This window comes from Phoxinus phoxinus, assembly GCF_949152265.1.
Source record: "Phoxinus phoxinus genome assembly, chromosome: 1".
Classification (NCBI taxonomy): Eukaryota; Metazoa; Chordata; class Actinopteri; order Cypriniformes; family Leuciscidae; genus Phoxinus; species Phoxinus phoxinus.
The window spans coordinates 29,954,278-29,976,945 of record NC_136876.1 but is presented as its reverse complement, the minus strand read 5'-3'; the positions used below and the strand labels follow the sequence as shown (position 1 = coordinate 29,976,945).

The 22,668-nt window shown below is 39.7% G+C and overlaps 1 protein-coding gene across 4 annotated transcripts in view; it reads left to right on the top strand.

The window, feature by feature from the left end:
• The window catches only part of ighd (immunoglobulin heavy constant delta), a 353,545-nt gene that overhangs the window by 25,218 nt on the left and 305,659 nt on the right, over positions 1-22,668 (top strand). The window lies entirely within an intron of this gene.

The window sequence follows — 22,668 nt, the reverse complement described above, 5'->3', positions numbered from 1 at the left end:
AATATCAGTACAACAGAATCTGAACTCCTGACCGCTGTGGCACTGTGTTTAAACTGGACGAGACCAGCTGTCTACACTGGACATGACAGACCATTGCAAGTCCATTTGTCCTCCGTAACGGAAGTAGCGCAAGAGCTCGGAGTACGTCAGAAATAGAATGTGGCATCAGTTTACTGTCTGGGTTTTGTCATGTAGTGTCGCACCGCATCCAGTATCACTGATTATAATGGACGTTCTATTGTCTTTGTCCAGTCTAGACACAGTGTTATGAAATAGCAGTGCTCGGCTGCATGTTCTCTGTGAACCACGACCTCACGCTTAACCTGACATATTCCTGTGCATGTACAACAAGGTAGAATGCGGCAATTTATCTGACTCAGTGATATATTGGTTGTAGATGGTTGGAAATTGAAATCATGGCTTAGTGTGGATGTCAAAACCAAAATGACATATTACTTAACAATTAGTTAATAATCATGTGCCTCAACAAGTAAAGTCATAACTGTAGCGTTAGACATTTCTGCAGCAGTCTTTCGCGTGTCACAGTCACCAAAATGATTAACTTATTCACAGGAGAAAAATCAGAAAGACAACCATCGTCTCTTTCCTCTGGGAACTCACTACCACAGAACAGTTTATTTTGCGCATGCTCATAACATATACAGTGCACGCAGGCACGCATGTTTTAATGACGTCACTGTGTAGACTATTTAACATGGCTTTGCCACTCATATTGTGACATATACTTAACAATAACATAATGATACATTTGCAAATCATTAGCTAATGATTAATTCAAGCAGACAATTCGAAGTTGAAGTACATGGCTTCAACCCATTGTGAAAAGACATTGTGGTTTAGACTATTAGTTAATAAAATATGTTATTAAGGAATTAATACATTATGACACATTTAATTAATAACAATTCATATATTACTTAATCTATTAACCATATATAATCTTTATTAGCTGCTGATGCAGTAATCATTAATTAATGGTTTAGTTCTTCATGAGTCATACATTAACACATGATTATCTGTGCATTAGTTAAGCATGAATTAATGCATATTAGTGCACCCGTATTTTAAAGTGTTACTGCAAACATTTATTTAAAATCCATCACAGCATGATGCCAAATAATTTCTAAATTTTTTGTCATTAGCTCTGATGAAAGTTGGATCTGATATACTGACATACTGATATGTGCAGAACTGTATGCAAATATTATTTCTCCTCCTCTTTGTTTTAGTATTAAGGGGAAAAGAAGCAACTTACTCTCTCACTTCTCAAATCATGGTCTCCTCACCTCTGGGGTTGTTTCTGCTGCTAGCAGCCGTCTCTCGTAAGTCTTCATAGTTTCAATAGAAATACTTCATAATAAAAAAGTATTTAATGGTTATACAAAATGTTTCCATGTCTCTAACATATCCTGCCATATTGGTTTTCCCAGGTGTCCACTGTGTTGAACTGACCCAGACTGATTCTATGGTCTTAAGGCCTGGTCAGGTTTTGACACTGTCCTGTAAGATCTCTGGATATTCAGTGACTGACACCAGCTACTGCACTCATTGGATACGACAGCCTGCAGGAAAAGCTCTGGAATGGGTCGGAGAGATATGTGGTAGCGGTAACACATATTACAGTGATAAACTGAAAAGTAGATTTCAAGTTACCAGAGACTCTTCCAGCCGCACAGTGACTCTACAGGGACAGAATATGCAGACGGAGGACACATCTGTGTATTTCTGTGCCAGAGAGTCACAGTGACACAAACCACTCGCAGCTTTGTTCAAAAACATCTTGAATGAAAAGAGCAGAGAAAGTTCCCCTAGGGATTCAAAAATAACTTTTCAAAATATTTTCAAAATATTATTTCTGAATGTAAATATATATAATAATGTTACTGAATGTTATTATATAGGCTATAAACAAATATATATTGTAGCCTACAAGTTTAAAACATCAGTGTTTACAGCCCAACAAACGTTTGAGAAATGAGTTGCAATCGGTTCTTTGTTGGTGTAACCTAAGACAGTCATGTTGGAGCAATTAGATTAAATAATATATTTGACTTACTGTAAATGCAACTCGTTCATTAAAAGCCACACGGAATATATATTTCATGTCGTGACTTCTAATGAACTGGTTATGACCCCTTTTTGTTGCTGTGTCACAGTAAAGTTTTTTATCTTTAATGAGAATACTGCTGATATTACAATAGAGGGCACTGTCTGACTTTGTGATGCCCAGTCCAGCAGATCAGATATTGTAAAAAGATGAAATTAAAGAGTGCCCTTACTTAACAGGGAGGAAGATGAAGAGGTGGAGGAGGTGGAAGAGGAGGACGACGACTAAGATGGCATGGGACCACATGATGGCCAACCAAGAAATCGCCAATACATGGCTGGTTTTCGTGCACATCATTGACAGATTTTTTTTAATTCATCCCTATTTTGCCCAGTCTTTGAAGCATATTTTCTACATTACTTTTTTTATATATATTTTTTGTTAATTAATTTAATTTAGGTGTGTATTTCAATTTTTTTCTTCCCTTTTTAATGATTTCATTTATGAATTCATTTAAACAAAAAATGAGTACAATAAAGTGTACAATAAAGTACAATCAAAACCTTATATTACACTCACGTTGCAGTGTGATTGTGGCAGGATGGACTGCGTTTGAATGCAGTCCCTCCTCCCCATTTGGTTACATTGGCTTTTACCTTTCTATCTGGGTTCGCGATTGGCTCGTGGTGTTTTTGGTGGCCAATCATGTCAGGAGGAGGATGTTATAGCTGAAACGTATAAAGTGCAGTGCGTGACGTCACGCTGGAGGCTTGGGTTTGGGTTCACCCAGTTTTGGGTCTTCATCTGGAATAATCGGCTCATTCAATTCAAGAATAAATCCTTATTTTATAATACTTGGTTCAATAATAACATAATTCTAGTATCCCAACTATTAAATGATGGGTCATTGCTGAATTATTCTGAATTCCTTCACACTTTTGGCATTCCAATCACCCCAAGAGAGTTTGCAATTGTTATGGATGCTATCCCATCTGGTATTTAAACTCTCTTAAAAGGGGCTGGAAAACCAGATTACCAGCTTTGGACCCTAAGTTGAGCTCAGTTGGTAATATATGTTTCGCAACCACAACGAGGAATAACAATTGTAATATTCTCTCTTTATTCCAGAGAGATGTGACTAGCATCCCTAATGTTGGTCCCTATTGGTCTAACTTTGTTGACAACCTGAATTGGGGGAATATGACCTTCCTTACAAATACCTCCTTACGAATAAAGTTAAAGAAATATCTTTCAATATTATACAGGTATTATCCTGCTAAGCAATACCTGCTTGGGTTTAAGCTCAACATATGTGTTAACTGTTCTTTATGTGGAATATGTCCAGAAACAATGGTACATCTATTCTGGCAATGTCCCTACACCATCACTTTCTGGAAAGATCTGTCCCGATACATTACTGTTAAACTTATCGCTGATTTTTCTTTGTTTTGGAAAGATGTACTGTTTGGTTTCCATGATAACAAAAGTAAAAAACAGAAAGAAATATACCTATTTAATTTATTGATCATTTTAGGGAAATTTCATATTCACAAAGCCAAATTTAGTAATTCTAAACCCTCTTTTGTTGCTTTTGGTAAGGAGACAGAACAGTAGCCTACATCAAATCCATCTATGATTCAACAAATAAGAAGGCTGCAAAAAAAACATTCAGTTATGCTCTATTTTTAATGTATTTATTTGAATCTCCCCCTGGTTCTGCTCTTGTATAATATTTTGTATTTTTTTGTATTAATGAGTCTATTTGTGCTCTTATTGTTTGTATCGCAAAGAGACTTAATAAAAAAAAATTTAACAATAAAAAAAATAAAAACAGTTTTGGGTGGTGTCGTAGAATTCATTGCTGTGTTGCGGCTACCATCGGATTGATTTTCCATCGTTACTTTTGTTGACGCGCATTGCCTGCGAGATTTGTGTGTCAGCGCGCTGTTGCGCAGGTATAGCTACTGTAACCCTTGCGAATTTAACATTCGTAGTTTTCCTTTATTCCTAGTCCTAAAGTATATTTATTTGTAACTACGGTTGATTTATATACCATAAAAGGAAGTTTCTGCATTTTAGGTGCAGTACTATCATTAACCTCTAGAGGGCGGTTGACGCTGTGGTATGTTGAGAGTCAACGCATGTTAAAAATGAGATGAAGAAGCCTGCTGAATATGTACGCACGAGGTTTGCGTGTAGCTGTAAAGACGATCTACTTTTCATTTGTTTCTTCGGTTCAATGTGCATATTCTTTATAAAGAGTCATATTAATCGTCGAGGTCGTTTATTTATCCTATTGCTGAGGAAGACAACCGGTTAATGCTTTTGGTTACTGGTTTTTCTTTTACAAGAACTCTGATTGTTTTTTTTGAATGCTGATTCGGTTTGAGTGATCTACCAATTGAACGGCGAGCCAGACCCTGATCTGCTACTTAAAGAATCATTGTGGTCCATCACGGATGCACACAAGAGAGCTAAGCACATACATACTACCCGGGTAGCAACACAAAAGGCCTTAACACACAGAGACATTGAAGCTCTTTACACACACGCATGACCATTGGAGCTTTACACATGAACATTTGAGGTTTATACATATGGACAATTGAGCACTTTATATACAAAGGATCCAGAACAAATTATTGAGACTGTGTTTTATTTTGTTTAATTTTATTTTATTTCATTTTTGGTATTCACATTCCACTTCGGGTTTGATATGAATCATTTTGTTGTTGGTTCATAGTGTTGAGTGGAAACCAGACAAAGAGTCAACTGTGAGAATATTGTTTATATTGAATGCGAATTATTGTAAATAAAATTGCCGGCTGGTAATTATTTGAAATTGATTTGGTCCACCTTGTACTCTTAAATCCTCCCAGAGCCGAACCTAGTCTGAATTTAACCTCTGTAGAGTAACCTACATTAAATACTACATTCGTCATCCTTGTTACACTACCATAGCAAGGAAGCGTTTGTGGCCTGCTTTGGGTCAACTGCTGCTTTGCTTTGTGCTGTGAATGCACGTCCCCCCATATGTGCTGAACTTTTTGTCACCGAGTCCAAGATAGTGGACTGAGCTCATTTTCCAAAGACTGCATCGTAGGCCACTTGTGTGGCCGACTGAGTATCTGCCCTCAGATTTGTGTTATCCACGGATGAATGTGTTTGTTACGTGATTCATTTGTGATCGTTCGAGTGTGCGTCCTTGTTTCCTAACTGTTATTTAATTTGCCTTTTTGTTCATTTCATTTATTAGCATATTGTCGTTTTTGCAACGTTCAATTTAGACGCGGCAGGCGCGAATTTGACGCGCTATTCGCGTCCGGTGTGAACGCACAGTCAGTGCTTCAGTTACTGTGCGTGCGGTCCTTGAATGTGATTAGATTTAGAAGTCTAAATTTAAACTGTTAAAATATTTAGAGTGATCGTTTCTTTAGAGGACTTGGAGGAAACCGCACGATTGATATGGATTGGGAGATGTTTTTGCGATTAACTTTTTGAAACGTGAACAGATCTGGTGAATCGTTCATCGGAGGGATATGAATGTCAGTTTTTCTTTCGAAGATTAACAAAAGTCTTAAATGGTTTGGAACTACTAAAGGGTAAGTGATCGTGACAACATTTCGTATTTTTGGCTCAAAGTGTAATGTCATGTCTTTTTCAGTTCAGCTACATTCAATATGACCAATCAGAGCCAAGATTTTCAAGTCAAAGTCGAAGCAGACTCGAAGAGATGAAGATTCTGCCTCAGAAGTTACTGGTAAGTTTTAGTTGCTGTTTGCATAAATAAATAGCTCACTGTTTAGTTGTTTTCCTAGGTGGAAAGGTCTGCTATGCATTTGCTAATATGACCTGCACGTGTAATACTGACGTTAACCGCTGTAACATGATGCTGACACTGAATTCTAGCACCTTCTGCACTGTCAAAGTCTAAAGTCTTTGATAAATCTGTTTAAAATCTATGTGGAGACATTTATGTCTTAAAACAACTTTAAAACATTTTCCAATGCATCTGCAAAAAAATTAATTGGTTAATATGTATATAATTACATTAATATAATTTTTATTTGCTGAAGCTGTGTATTTATTTTTGATTTCCTGAAGAATTTGCCTTCATTGTTATGATGTAAATGATCTTTAAGTTTGTGATCTTGAAGTTTAATGATCTTGAAGTTTGAAAAAAACATGTTATGAATATAGTTACCTTTGTCTTGAGCTGACCAGCCAATTATGGTAGTGTGTGTTGATTGGTCAAGTCAAGTCAAGTCACCTTTATTTATTTTACATTTACATTTATGCATTTGGCAGACGCTTTTATCCAAAGCGACTTACATTGCATTATCCTATACATTTTTTACATAGGTATGTGCAATCCCCTGGGAATCGAACCCACAACCTTGCAATGCTCTTACCACTGAGCTACAGGAAAGCCTGTATTTATATAGCGCTTTTTACAATACAGATTGTATCAAAGCAGCTTCACAGTGATAACATGAACATAATACAATAAACAATTTCATCATCGTCCACCTTTAAGGCAGATCAATAATATTGTTGAATATTAAATGTCCCCAACTAAGCAAGCCAGAAGGTAAGGCAACAGCGGCAAGGAACCAAAACTCCACCAGTTGACAGAATGGAGAAAAAAACCTTGGGAGAACCCAGGCTCAGTCGGGGGCCAGTTCTCCTCTGGCCAATTAGTGAACAGTGTATGATTATGATTCAGGAGCATTACAGGTCAGAAGTTTAGAATGAATCAGAGTATTTGTCCAGTTCCGGTTGGTTGAAGTCGGAGTGGAGAGGAGGAGAGACTGGTTGACTCTTCAGGTCAGCGGCGTCGTCGTGTCCTGGCGCTGGTCCTTCATCAGATCTGGATACGGCCTGGTTCCGGTGGACAGCTGTAAACCTCGGGATAGACAGAGAGACTAATATTAGCGTAGACGCCATCCTTCTTATGATGTACGAAGTACATCAGGATTTACGGGAAGTGTTCCCGGTCCCGGCTGTTCTAAACTATGCAGCCTAACATTGAATTATAGAAGTCTATAATGTGTTATGTGTATGCTAGGCCGAAGAGATGTGTTTTTAGTCTAGATTTGAACTGACAGAGTGTGTCTGCTTCCCGGACAATGGTAGGAAGACTGTTCCAAAGTTTTGGTGCTAAATAGGAAAAGGATTTTGATATTCTAGGTATTATTAACTGGCCGGAGTTTTGAGATCGCAATAGACGTGAAGGACTATAATGCGTTAAGAGCTCGCTCAAGTACTGCGGAGCTAAACCATTTAGTGCTTTGTAAGTGATCAGCAATATTTTAAAATGTATACGATGTTTAATAGGCAGCCAATGCAGTGTTGACAGAACGGGGCTAAAATGGTCATACTTCCTGGTTCTGGTAAGAACTCGAGCTGCTGCGTTTTGGACTAGCTGTAGTTTGTTTATTAAGCGTGCAGGGCAACCACCCAGTAGAGCATTACAATAATCTAGCCTTGAGGTCATAAACGCATGAACTAATTGTTCTGCATTATTCATTGAGAGCATGACGTAATTTAGATATATTTTTAAGATGGAAGAAAGCGGTTTTACAGATACTAGACACATGACTTTCAAATGAAAGATTGGTATCAAAGAGCACACCCAGGTTCCTAACCGACGACGAAGACTTAACAGAGCTGTAGCTCTGATGTCATCAGTAATTCTATTTCTTACTCTTCCTCTTCCCCCTCCTCGTCCTCCTCTTTGTCCTCTTCCTCTAACTTCGCCTCCTTGTCGTCCTCTCCTTCTCGCTTCTTCACCTCCGAGTGCCTGTGCAGTGGATACCTACATTTTTTGCAAAGTGTGTGTTACAAAATTGCAAACTGAGTGCAAAACAGTGTTTGTGCTTTTAGTTTTGCAAACTCAGTGAGTGGTTTTGCTATAAGTATTAATAGTTTTAGAAATTGTGCTATAAGAATCACGGTTAGGGTTAAGCATTCAGAATAAACTGTAAGATCAGTCGTACGATCGTTTTTACGAACTTCTTAGGCTTACGATGCTTTTAGGAGACGCAGCCCTGCTAATTTAGAAAAAATTGCGATCAAATGTTTTCTGAAAGGAAAATAAACACACACACACACACACACACACACACACACACACACACACACACACACACACACACACACACACACACACACACACACACACACACACACACACACACACACACACACACACACACACACACACACACACACACACACACACAGAATATACATAAATGCCAAGTCAGAATATACATACATACATACATACATATGGGTAAATATATTATATATTTACACTATAAACAGAAATTCAAGGGGTAAATTTGTTTTCTTTCTTTCTCAAAACATTGAGTTTTGATGTCTAAGTGATCAATTCATGTATAAGTGTTTTGCAGACTTGGTCTGAAGATTAGGTACATGAGTGAATGGTTTCACTAAGTGGGCCTTGAGTTCCACTTTTGTGTAAACAATTTTACTGTAAAAACTAAAAACCTTTGTCACTTTGGTGTTCAACTCCCAAAAAATACTACAAATTACAACATTAAAGGAGGAAAATAAATAAAATAATAATAATTAAAACATTACAGTTTTTTACAGTCGCTAGGACACATTTCTCAATACTTAGGTCACTTTTTCAAAACTTTTCACACAGTGAGCACAACAGAAGTTTATGTGGGCTAAACTGTGGATCATTTATCATTGCTTTGGCACAAAATGCATTCAATGACTACATCTTTCAAATCGACACAAAACCGCCAAAACTCTGTGTACCTACAGGCCAATTTGCACATGCTTACTGTTTTCAAAACTGTTAAACTTAAGTTCAAAACAATAACATAATACAAAACTGTATACGACAGCATTTTGCCACATTTGTACAGTAATATTGTAATGACATATATTTCGAATCTGAAACAATTGGACCAACCACAGCTGATCACGGGGTGGTGATGGCGCAATGGGGTGGTGATGGCGCAATGGATAAGACATATGCTTTTGGTGTGAGAGACCCGGGTTCGAATCCACTGTGAGACACCAATGTGTCCCTGAGCAAGACACTTATCCCCTAGTTGCTCCAGAGGCGTGCGACCTCTGATATATAGCAATTGTAAGTCACTTTGGATAAAAGCGTCAGCTAAATGAATAAATGTAAATGTAAATGATTCCTATTGTATCTGTATCAGTGGATGGTGTGTGGACAAATGTTTGTACTTTGGAATTACTCAGTGCAAATAAAAAGACATAGCCTACAATATAAATACTGCATCATGTCATTCCAGTAACATATATTGCAGTGAATTGTAAAAAGTAGAGAGGTAGAAGAAAGAAAGCATTTACAGAGGAAAACATTGTATAAAGTTACCTGTTGTTAGTGTTTTTTAGGTCATTGTTTTGTGGGTGATAAAGTGTGTTTGTTGGCTGTCAACCTTTGCTAGTGTTATGGAGGAATGTGTTGATTTGTATGAAGTGATTTAGCAGTTTTAGTGCATTTTGAATGTGAAATGAACTGCTGTGCCGAGCTGAAAGTTGGTTAGGAGAACTGTGTGAAGAGTTTTGAAAAAGTGACCTAAATATTGAGAAATGTGTCCTAGCAACTGTAAAAAAAACTGTAATGTTGGTGATGTTTATGTAAAAGGCCTGATATATCCAAATAATGCAAGCATGAGAAAAAAAAAGAAAAAGCTAAATTCTTTCAAATCAGATTTTGCTCTCATTAAATGTAAGTTTTGCATGATTCAGAGTGATACTGGAATAATCCAATCAAAGAATAGTTTGAATCACTTACAGTTATTATAATCTGTTTGTATTTTCTGTTAATGGACTGACATCATCAAATTAAAAACTAAATTGGACAGTGTGATGCCTCTTCATGTAATCCCAATATTTGTTTGAGCATGTGAAGTGGATTAGTTACTCTGTTTGTTTATGTAAATCATCAGTTGCATATTTAAACAGCAGGCATGAGTCAGTTCATACATTCATCTGATCACTAGAGGGAGGGAAGAACCGCTTCAGTCCATTCAAACTGTGCCGTGAAACACACACCATGATCTCTTCATCTTTAGTGTTTCTGGCTGTAGTATCCTGTAAGTTTAGTCTATTTTTCTGTGTGATACATTATTTTGTTGCAAAAAAAAAGAAAAAAAAAGCTGTTGTTAACGGTCTTTACACTTCATGCTATTTGACTGACAGGTATTATTTCATTTGATGCAGGTATTGATTCATATGAACTCACTCAGCCTGAGTCTCTGACTGTCCGTCCTGATGCCGCTCTAACTATCAGCTGTAAAGTCTCCTATTCAGTTACTAGCTCTGCTACAGCCTGGATTCGTCAGCCTGCAGGAAAAGCTCTGGAATGGATTGGAGTGATCTGGAGTAGTGGAAGCTTAGACTACAAAGATTCCCTGAAAAGCAAGTTCAGCATCACCAGAGACACCTCCAGTAACACAATAACACTGCAGGGAAAGAATATGCAAGCTCAAGACACAGCTGTGTATTATTGTGCCAAACGTACACAGTGACAAAGACCAACAGCGTCCCCGTACAAAAACATCATCCGCAACAGTCTGATTTTCTCAGGAACACATTAGGTTTACAAAAGTCATAATTACATTATAGACATTAATTCAGCTGGTAAAACAAAAATCCTATTAAAAAACAAGCCTATTGATAAATTTGTGTAAATGCATTATTTATCAGCAAGTATTTGCACAAAATAAATAAAACACTCAGCAATGACAAAGTGTCATGATGACATGGTATGATAAATGTACACAAATTGGATTGCATAATACAGTATTTGAAAAGGTCAAAGTAATTCACAAAACAACAAGAACTAGTGAACATTAAAAAAAATCGTTGAAACTTTTGAACATTCTCAATCAAGTTTGTCCACTTACATTGAGCATTCTTGATACAAATATAAATATCCTACAACTGTTTAAGGGATTATGTTGGTAGTGACTCGTCAACAGTGTCTGTAGATCTTAATATAGTATTAGATTTTAAAGCTCCACCCAAATGTAAATGACATAATGTACAGTATTTCTACCAGCAGTTTTCAGTGACATTGTAGCAGTTGGTCTTCCTGCATTGTTTGAAATGGCCGACATTTCATTCTTATTTTTTCTCCTGATGTGCTTTACTAGTATGTATCTCTATGTATTATTATTATTATTATTTAATTCTGGCTCCAGAATTTATCAATGTGTGTACTGTATATGATACTGTGGACAGGTCATCATAACTATCTTTTTTAGGTGTTAATGGTCAGAACATGGAGTCCATCCCATCAAGTTCTGTTACTAAAAAGCCTGGAGAAATTTTGAACCTATCCTGTAGAGGATCTGGATTTGATTTCGGACAATATGGCATGCACTGGATCAGACAGCCAGCAGGGAAAGCACTGGACTGGATGGGAGTGATCTGGTATGATGCCAGTAAAACAGTGTATGCAAAAAGTGTTGAGGGACGAATAGAGATCACCAGAGATAATTCAAACAGCGTTGTGTACCTGAAACTCTCTGGTCTGACAACAGAGGATTCAGCTGTTTACTACTGTGCAAGATATACACAATGATGCAAAAAAGCACTGGGCTGTACAAAAACATATCAGGGAGGAAAATGGAGGGGTAGAGGTGGGAGAACCCCAACAGATGACGCTGGAGAACAGTACAACTTTGATCCAAAGAAACACACCTCCCGCTGAAGGATAAAATACATAAGCTATAAGCTTTATAAGAATATAAACTATTTAAATGCCCTTATCCCTGACCCTAATATATATGCCCTGAATGATCTTGACTGAACATATTTATCGATAATTAATCATGAATTTAAAGTGTGTTCTATACTGTTCATATCACAGACAAAACTAAAATATAACTTCATAATATCACAGTACACTCATCATTACTGCCAACATTGTCTTCTGAAAGAAATGTAAAAAAAAAAATGAAGAAAAAAAAAGCCCATAATACAAAATTATACATAAAAATGTTTTTTTCTTCTTCTGGGTTGCATATGCAAAACCATATATTCCTCTTCCTCTTTATTTGAATGTTACAGTTTTTTTACAATCGCTATGACAGTTCCCTATCGAGGGAACTCGCGATGCGTCGATGACGCTTTGGGAACGCGTACAGCGTGAACGTGTCTGAAGCAGCTGTGTCAACTTAGTCCAAAGGAATGAATGAATGAGCGCCACGTGCGGGTGACGTCATGACCAGGATACAAAAGCGCACCCGGTGAAACCGGCACTTCAGCTTTTTTGCCTCAGCAAACAAATCTGTGTACTGACTGTCTGTCTATTTACTGTTGTCTGTGATTTATATATATATATATATCTTAGGAATATGGCGAAACAATTATACAGGCTGTGTGCTTCTCCCTGCCCGCGTTATTTAACGGGTGGGGACACACACGAGCTGTGTGTAATGTGTTTGGGAGCTTCCGCTTCGCATGCTCCGCTCCCGTCTGTCACTCTTCGAGGAGAGTGGTCAGGCTCGCGATCCCCAGGGTGCAGGACCCGCTGTTGCCGAGGCAGCACGGAGAATGCATTCCTGGGGATCGCAAAAGGATCTCTCAGAAGGGTTGGAGACGGGTCCGAGGACCTTATCTCCTTCCTGTCCTGGGAGATCCAGCGCTCTCTCTCCGGTGTCGGAAGCCCGCTCTGCGGCTTCTTCTGCCCGGGTAGAGAGCCCCATGCTTCAGTGCTCTAGCTCCGAGGAGGTAGATGTACTAAGCATTGGCAGTGACACAATCACTGGAGAAGGGGACTCGTCATCCTCTTCTCCAGCATATGAGGAGCTGGTGGAAGTGATAACTCGTGCTGTGGATAAATTACATATTGATTGGCCAGCCGAGAAAAGGGGCGCTCGTCCGAAAAGCAAATTAGACGAGCGTTTCTTATCTTCTAATATTTCGCTTCCACCACGAGGTCTTCCATTTTTTCCTGATCTTCACAGTGAGCTGTCTAGATCTTGGGATAAACCGTATTCTTCTCGGCTCTTTAGTCCTCAAGTTCATATTTATTCGGGGATTAGAGGGCTGAGAGAGCATGGTTACGAGTCGATGCCTCGGGCTGAACAGACGCTCGCGAGTTATCTGTCACCCGGTTCAGCATCGTCTCTGGAGACCTCGGCTTTGCCCACTAAGCCATTAAAAACGACATCTACATTAGTGGGCAAAGCATATACGGCAGCAGGTCAGGCTGGAGCGTGTCTGCACACTATGGCACTGCTCCAGGCATATCAGGCTGATCTGCTGGGGGATTTGGATAAAAGTGAGGGAGTTGGTCCCGAGGAGGTTCGAGAACTTCGTCGGGCCACAGATTTATCTCTCAGGGCTACTAAGGAGACCGCCAGAGCAATTGGGCGGTCTATGGCAGCCCTTGTAGCCACTGAGAGGCACCTCTGGCTGAATCTGGCAGATTTAAAAGACAAAGGCCGTGCTTTTCTGCTTGATGCTCCTGTCGAGCCTTCTGGTCTCTTCGGCGACTCCGTCAATTCGGTCGTCGATAGATTCCAGGAGGCTAAGAAGCAGTCAGAGGCGTTTAAAAAATTTCTCCCTCGCCGAGTCCAACCCCCTGGGGCTGTGCGTGAGCAGTCCCAGCCGTCAGGCTCCTCATATAGAGGTCAGCAAAAGGAGAGTGTTGCGTCTCGTGCACCTCCGCAAAAATACTGGAAGCAGACGCAACACTCTCAGTCGAAGTCTTCGAAGCCGAAACCGGATCTGAGGACCGTTCTTCAGGCTAAGAAGGCTCAAAAGAAAGGGTCTTGATGCCAATGCAGCGGGTCACACCTCGGTATACGGTGTCCGTTCCACCTCGGTGTCCTCAGGGGACCAGTCTGCCAACCCCGCCACCCTTGGTGCTTCGGGGCGCAGTGGTTCCCAGCGAATGTCTGGCGCAATGTCGACCCGACATTGCGTCGGACATGAACCTTCTGAGGGGGGTAAAAAAAAACAAAAAAACAGTCAGTTCGGGTAGTTCCTGCCGGTATGTTTCAGGTCCCCGAGTTGAGTGTCTCAGTTACACCAGAGACCAGCCCCGAGGGGCTGGTTCCCTTAGTAGAATTTCTGTCAGAGTGAAAGATCCTGCCAAATATTTCTCAATGGGTCCTGCATATAGTAGAGAAAGGATATAGAATTCAGTGAAATCGGTTCTCGTCCTTCTCGCTACAAACAGGGTGTTGCTCACGTTAGTGCGTCCCGAGCAGGCTCTGGTGATGGAGCAAGAGGTGAAAGCTCTGTTAGCCAGGGAGGCTATAGAGCAGGTGTATCCACCCGACAGGGAATCGGGTTTTTACAGCCGCTATTTCATTGTTCCGAAAAGGATGGGGGGTTGCGTCCCATTTTTAGATTTGTGACTCAAATCAGATCCGAGGACTGGTTTGTTACAATAGATCTGAAAGACGCTTACTTCCATATCTCCATCCTCCCTCAGCACAGGAAGTTCCTGAGGTTTTCTTTCGGGGGCAAAGAATACCAGTATCGGGTACTTTCGTTCGGTCTAGCACTATCATCCCGCAAGTTCACGAAATGCGTAGATGCAGCTCTGGCCTCGCCAGGCTGCAGGGTACGTAATCTGAACTACATAGACGACTGGCTGATTCTAGCGGAATCAGAGCAGTTAGCGGTTCGGCACCGAGGTGTTGTTCTCGCTTATATGTGGTGGGGTTGGGGCTCAAACGCCAAGAAGAGTGTGCTGTCTCCATTTCAGAGGACCACTTTTCTTGGTGTGGTATGGGATTCAGTCACGATGCGGGCCGTTCTATCGCCCGCTTGTGTAGCTGCTATCCTTACAGCCACGAAAGAGCTAAAGCTAGGCCAGTCACGCACTGTAAAACAGTTCGAGAGACTGTTGGGCCTCATGGCAGCGGCGTCCAATGTGATACCCTTTGGCCTGCTGTACATGAGACCTTTTGCAGTGGTGGCCCAGGACCAGAGGGTTCTCCCCGAGGGGAAACCCACTTCGGGTAATCAAGATCACGCGGCGGTTCTCCGCGCCTTGGTTATGTGGAGGAAACATTGGTTCCTGTCCCGGGGTCGGTGTTGGGAGCTCTTTGTCTTCGAGTTGTATCTCGACAGATGCTTCCCTCACTGGATGGGGAGCGGTAATGGAAGGCCGCTCAGCTCAGGGTCTGTGGAGGAGTCATCATCTCTCTTGGCACATAAATTGCCTGGGGATGATGGCCGTTTTCAATGCGTTGAGGCACTTCCTCCCAGACCTGAGGACCTTGTGCTTGCCGGAATTACGCTCTCTGAGGGCAGTGTATATTCCGGGGGTACATAATATCGGAGCAGACGTCCTGTCGAGGCAGGAGCTGAGGCCAGGGGATTGAAGTCTCCACCCTGAGGCGGTGGAGAAGATATGGGAGTTTTATGGCCAGGCTCAAGTGGACCTGTTTGCGTCTCATCACACGACGCACTGTCCACTTTGGTTCTCCCTTACTCACCCAGCCCCCCTGTGGCTGGATGCTATGGTACAGACGTGGCTGAGGCTACGGCTGTACGCCTTTCCCCCTGTTGCTCTGCTCCCAGGAGTTCTGGAGGAATCTGGTTTGCGGACCTGATTCATCTCCTAGACGGTTCTCCCTTGGAGATCCCGATCAGGAGAGACCTTCTGTCTCAGGCCGGGGGCACAATATGTCACCCCCGACCAGAGATTTGGAATCTATGGGTTTGGCCTCTGAGGGGGCCCAATTCGTAGAGAGTGGTCTCTCAACCGAGGTTGTTGAGACCATTCTAAGCTCCAGAGCTCCCGCTACAAGGAATTTGTACACTTTTAAGTGGAGATTTTTCACTTCTTGGTGTCACCAGCGTCAGTGGGATCCGGTTTCCTGTTCAGTAAACACAGTACTGTAGTTCCTGCAGGAGCGCTTTGCGTCAGGTTTACGTCCGTCCACCTTATAGGTTTTGTGGCGGCTATTGCGGCTTTCCACACCCTGGTGGGTGGTACATCTTTGGGTCGAGACCCCCTGATTATTCATTTCCTTCGTGGCACCCTGAGGCTAAGGCCTGCAACTTGCACTAGGATGCCGGCTTGGGATTTGGCTTTGGTTAGAAGGCCTATCTGGGGCTCCGTTGAGCCCCTAGATTCGGTCTCAGGAAAATTTCTTACTTTAAGACTATTTTCCTCCTAGCCATTTCGTCCCTTAAGAGAGTCGGAGATCTTCAGTGCCCCTTGTTGGTCAGGGCTCATTCTACTAGAAGTATGGCGGCCTCTAAAGCCTTAATTTCTGGAGTTTCTCTCCAAGACGTTTGTGATGCGGCGGGCTTTCCTCCCCGCTTACATTCGTCAGATTTTATAGCCTGGACCTGGATGCTGCCCCAGGGTCCCATGTTCTTAGTGCTTAGTGTTTTCTGGATGACAGTATTACACTCAGGCATTTGGAACTATGGCGGTTTGGGTATTCTCGTTCCCAAAGCGTCATCGACGCATCGCGAGTTCCCTCGATAGGGAACGTCTCAGGTTACGTATGTAACCATAGTTCCCTGAGAAAGGGAACGAGACGATGCGTCGCCCTGCCATACTTCCTGCATTCCTGGGATTGTCTTGCTTCGGCAATTTTATGCTGAAGTGCCGGTTTCACCGGGTGCGCTTTTGTATCCTGGTCATGACGTCACCCGCACGTGGCGCTCATTCATTCATTCCTTTGGACTAAGTTGACACAGCTGCTTCAGACACGTTCACGCTGTACGCGTTCCCAAAGCGTCATCGACGCATCGTCTCGTTCCCTTTCTCAGGGAACTATGGTTACATACGTAACCTGAGACGTTTTTTCAATACATTTAACAATTTTCCTAAACTCTTAACACACCAACACACCTAAAACACACAATTGGCAAAACGGTTAATTTCATGCTCAAAATCACACATTGTAAACTAAACTCCAAAACTAATTTTCAAAATACAATAATACACTAACACAATACACAATGTCTAACAAAACACTGCAAACATGTTTCAAAATCAAATAATTATTCAAAACACTAACACATGTTCTCTTCCAACAGGAACATTTAGTCAATCATAACACAATGACAAACAAAACACTAACATCAGCTGAAATTACAGAAACTGCATTATGTTATGTGTCAGGTCTGCCCTTACACAATCGACAATATATTGTATTGAATATAAAATTTTATCTACATTTTTGTTTTGTTGGGTTTAGTAAATGCATGCATTTCTTTTCTTTTGCTGCAGAAATTCAATACAAAAAATGAATGACCATCTCAGAGTAGCTTTATGTACAGTTTATGAAAAAAAAAGACAGACAGAATTGCTGCAGTAAAGACTTTATTTGCAAAAGAACATTACAGCAAGATATACCTCTCCATTGTCCTGGTACTCGTCTTCCTCTCCCCCGTGCAGGCATTTTTCTTTCTTTCTTTCTTTCTTTCTTTCTTTCTTTCTTTCTTTCTTTCTTTCTTTCTTTCTTTCTTTCTTTCTTTCTTTCTTTCTTTCTTTCTTTCTTTCTTTCTTTGTGTTGCTCCATATTGTTCCTTTTCCACACACGATCATCCCAAAGAGTCCTCTTTTATACAGTTTTTTACAATCGCTATGGCGGTTTTTTCAATACATTTAACAATTTTCCTAAACTTTTAACGCACCAACACACCTAAAACACACAATTGGCAAAACGGTTAATTTCATGCTCAAAATCACACATTGTAAACTAAACTCCAAAACTCATTTTCAAAATACAATAATACACTAACACAATACACTATATCTAACAAAACACTGCAAACATGTTTCAAAATCAAATAATTATTCAAAACACTAACACATGTTCTCTTCCAACAGGAACATTTAGTCAATCATAACACAATGACAAAAAAAAAAAAACACTAACATCAGCTGAAATTACAGAAACTGCATTATGTTATGTGTCAGGTCTGCTAATAGACAGTTATCTTGTATTGATCATAGATTGTGTTTTGCACTGTAGTTTCTTTTTAAGCCTCTATTTATTTTAGTAAATGCATGCATTTTGTTTCTTTTGCTGCAGAAATTCAATACAAAAAATGAATGACCATCTCAGAGTAGCTTTATGTACAGTTTATGAAAAAAAAAAGACAGAGACAGAATTCCTGCAGTAAATACTTTATTTGCAAAAGGACATTACTGCAAGATATACCTCTCCCTTGTCCTTGTCCTGGTCCTTGCCCTTTCTTTCTTTCTTTCTTTCTTTCTTTCTTTCTTTCTTTCTTTCTTTCTTTCTTTCTTTCTTTCTTTCTTTCTTTCTTTCTTTCTTTCTTTCTTTCTTTCTTTCTTTCTTTCTTTCTTTCTTTCTTTCTTTCTTTCTTTCTTTCTTTCTTTCTTTGTGTTGCTATTGCCCTTTTCCACACAAGATCAGCCCAAAGAGTCCTCTTTTATAACATATGGTCATGCGATTGAAAGAATCTCAACACCTGAGTGTGCTTCTGGATGGGAATCAGCTGTAATTTATATATTTGCATAACTTCAATAAGCTGTTTCTCTGTAGCAATGGAATAAAATACAGGGAATATATTTGTGTTTCAATTCACAATATGAACAGCTGTTCACTTTGACTTTAGCCTAAGTTATGTTTAGAACATGATGTTATCTGTTCTGACATACAGTGTGAAAGCATTTGTAAATTTGGCAGTAAAATTACATAGTTTTGGTATTGGTTGAGCTTGTGTGTAAAAGAAGTTCAAGCATTTTAAATTTGTGTTAACTGTATGCATTTTGTGTCAAAGCAACAAGAAATGTGTTAATTGTATAGCCTACAAAGACGGATGTTGTGCTAACCGTGTTAAGAGTTTAGGAAACTTGTTAAATGTATTGAAAAAACTGTCATAGCGATTGTAAAAAACTGTAAAATGAAAAGAAGCAGCTTGTCCTCACACAACTTCTCAAACCATGGTCTCCTCATCTCTCGGGTTGTTTCTGCTGCTAGCAGCCATCTCTCGTGAGTCTTCATAGTTTCTATAGAAATACTTCATGATAATGTGGCCACAGGAAAATGACACCGGACCAACAAATAAAAGTGGGGTTCTTATTTTATTCCTTATAAATTTGTTAGGAGTTTCTGTTTCTTTTCTGGCAGTTACAGGCAGACAACTCACAATAAAACAAAATACAGTGCCAGTGTATTCTCAAATCACACAGCAAGTTGTTCCCCAAAATAAAGGAAAATATAAAAAGAAAATACAATGTGTCACCTCTTTTTGTATGCAATAATCAAAACAATGCAAATACTGATACACCAATGACAATAATACGGTAGTGGTACTTTTTCTATAAAGAAAACACATAACATCTTAGAACTTCATAACAATTAAGCTGAAATAACACTCACAAAATATACCTGAAATTACATTGTTTGTATATTACTCACTTTTCCCTCGTGTTTCTCGCGTTACACACTATGAAATCACTTCGTCAATGCAAACAGGCCTCGTCTGTACACGCGGTGCGTCAGCTCAGTCACACTCACACATTCACGCAATCCTGCGTAAACAACTCCCTGAATGACGACAAATTAGACTCGAACAGCAGTCACATATTTTTGTGTTGCAAGTGAATTCTTGGCACATTTCACAAGAGGGCGCACTGTTCTCACATGTAGTCAAATCATGGGAAATACAATCTGATTCTCAGTAGAAAGATTCTCTAGATCTTCTCTCCACTTCTAACACAGTATTTCATGATAGTGAAGTCTCTTTTTATCGATATATAAAAAGTGGCTAATAAGCAATCTTCAGACAGAATAGATATAGTTGTTGATACGTTGATCACTGAATTGTTGATTTATTGATCCATTCTCATGAAGCTCATGATTATGAAAGTTTGACTAACCATTAACCTCATTTTCCGCAGTAATGTTAATAGTGCACGCTTGATGTTTGTATCTGTAAAGTACTAAAAGTGTGTGTTGTATTTCTGTCTGAGAACAGCTTTTCTACTGATCACAACATGACATGAAATATTTATTGCCGGTACACCAAATTTAAGGCATTCAGTGTTTATTCCAGGATACCCCTAGACATATAATGAATCAGAAAGGCCTTAGATATCAGCATAAATACCAAGTACAAAAAGGCTACATTTAGTAAGTAAAAAAAAAGAATATCTCTGTACATTTTTAGCAAGACTTATAAAAACATGTATTACTTTAAATAATAATAATAACAACTATTATTGAAACAATAGATAATTATTTGGAGACAAGAGGTATAAAAAAAAGTCACATTTACTGATGCGTACCCCCTCAGGAAACACCTGCGCTTGGTTATTGCCTCTAAGAAAATAAGTGAATAATAATTTGCATGTGTTTCATAAGACTTGTGAGTGACTAGTTTCATAAAACTCTATAACTATAATAAAGCATACGTTTTGTTAAAGTAGCTATCTAGTAACATACTCGCTCAAACATAAATGGAAGACAAAAGATCAAGAAATAGTTATTTTAAATCTTCTCAGCAAATTATATCAGAATCAAATTATGTGTCCCTGATGATTGATTAGGCTACATAAATTAGGTCAGCCGGAATCGGGGACACTTCCTATAACACCTGATGTACTCGTTACATCAAAAGAATGACGGCATCTACGCTAACGTTAGTCTTTCCATTTATTCCGAGGTTTACTGAAGTCAGCCGGATCCGGGCCGGATCCAGATCAGATGGTGAACCTGCGCCTGGACACGACCACAATGCATCCCTGAAGTGCTAGCCTCATCGGCCCTGTGAAGGCCTCATGGACACCTCAACAAACTCGTCTCCAAACCGGCGTGATGACTCCGACCTCCAACCAGATGGAACTGGATAAATATTGTGAATGTTCTAATCCAATCTGACTTCTGACCTGTAATGCTGTAATCCTGTTGCCTGAATCATAATCATACACCGTTTGTTTGTTGGCCAGAGGAGAACTGGCCCCCGACTGAGCCTGGGTTCTCCCAAGTTTCTTTTTCTCCATTCTGTCACCTGATGGAGTTTTGGTTCCTTGCCACTGTTGCCTTGGCTTTTGGCTTGCTTAGTTGGGGACATTTAATATTCAACAATATTATTGATCTGCCTTACTTCAGGTGGATGATGACGCAGTTTTCTTCTTTTTATATTATTTTCATGTTATCACTGTGAAGCGGCTTTGATAAAATCTGTATTGTAAAAAGCGCTATATAAATATAGGTTACTTGACTAATGACTGTAAAATAATTTTAGAGAAGATCATAGAAAAAGAATACTGCTAATCAACCTAAACTGATTGTGACGTTTCAATAAATTTGCATGATTAATTGGACCTCACCTGCATTTTTGCCTTCAGCCTCTCCATCTCCCTGCGCTATATGAGGTTCTCTGTATATTTATGTTTATTTATGTTGCCTTTGGGTTGATAAGAGCTGTATCCACTTTGACCCGTTCCACTGCTTTCTGACCTACGATCAGAAGAATTTCGGGGTTTGGGATTTAGCCATTCAATGTTGTCAAAATATACTTCAGAGGAAAAAGACGTGCATGCCAAAATATTTAGAGATTGCTGAGGGAAGCCCATAAAAGATTATGGAAGGTTCCGACACCCATAAAGACTAAGAACATGGTTAGAGCAATGATTGTCACAATCAAATTCACTGTGTTGGTCCTACATACTCGCCGTTGCATGCATGCATGTGCATGTTGTGTGTGTTATAATTTGTAGTTTGTAATCTGCAAAGCCATACACAAGAAGTGGTAAAACTATATATTACACTATTTGATATGTGCAAAAGCATGCATTATAGCATAACAGCTTTATTCTTACCTATTTCTGTGATGGAATTCAAGTGTAACTTGCAGAATGTGACTGAAAAAAACTATAAAAAACTATAATGCACACAAGCGGAGTGATGCAAACAATGAAAAGTCCCAATCCTGTTGGGTTTCATTCAGGATTTGAGGGTGAAACTGTTGAGGGCAACATTGTCAGACTATGAACATTTTCAGTCCGAGTAAACATCAACATCTTTCAAATATAGATTAAAACCAAAGCAAAATTGAGACCAGTAACCAGTTGTAAGTGCAGGTACAGTACAACTATCAAACAACATATCTATCAGATTTTCTGTGCAGACACAAAGAAAATGTGTTCGAGGAAATATAATGTATCATCCAAATCTAAAGACAAATATAATTAAATCAAATCAGTTTAATAAGAAAAGCATTGTTGTTTACATTTTGCACAACTAAATGGCTCTATGCAAATCTTCCTTCTGCTCTTTGTACAAAAGTGGAGTGTGTGTGTCTGTGGGTCATCAGGAGAAGTCAAATTACATTTACCTAAGCACCAAATCATGATCATGAGCTGCATCCTGTGAGTTTCACTGATGCTTTATTTAAAGCACTAAATTAAAGTCTTGACATACAAAATGTTTTGAGGCACAACTAATAATAAAACATTAATCCATTGTTGTTTTCAGGTGGTGTTTACTGTGTCGAGCTCACTCAACCTCCATCTTGTGAAACCTCAAGAGTCATTCTCCATCTCCTGCAGGATTTCAGAATCAAGCTATTGTATTCACTGGATACGTCAACCGACTGGAAAAGCTCTGGAATGGCTG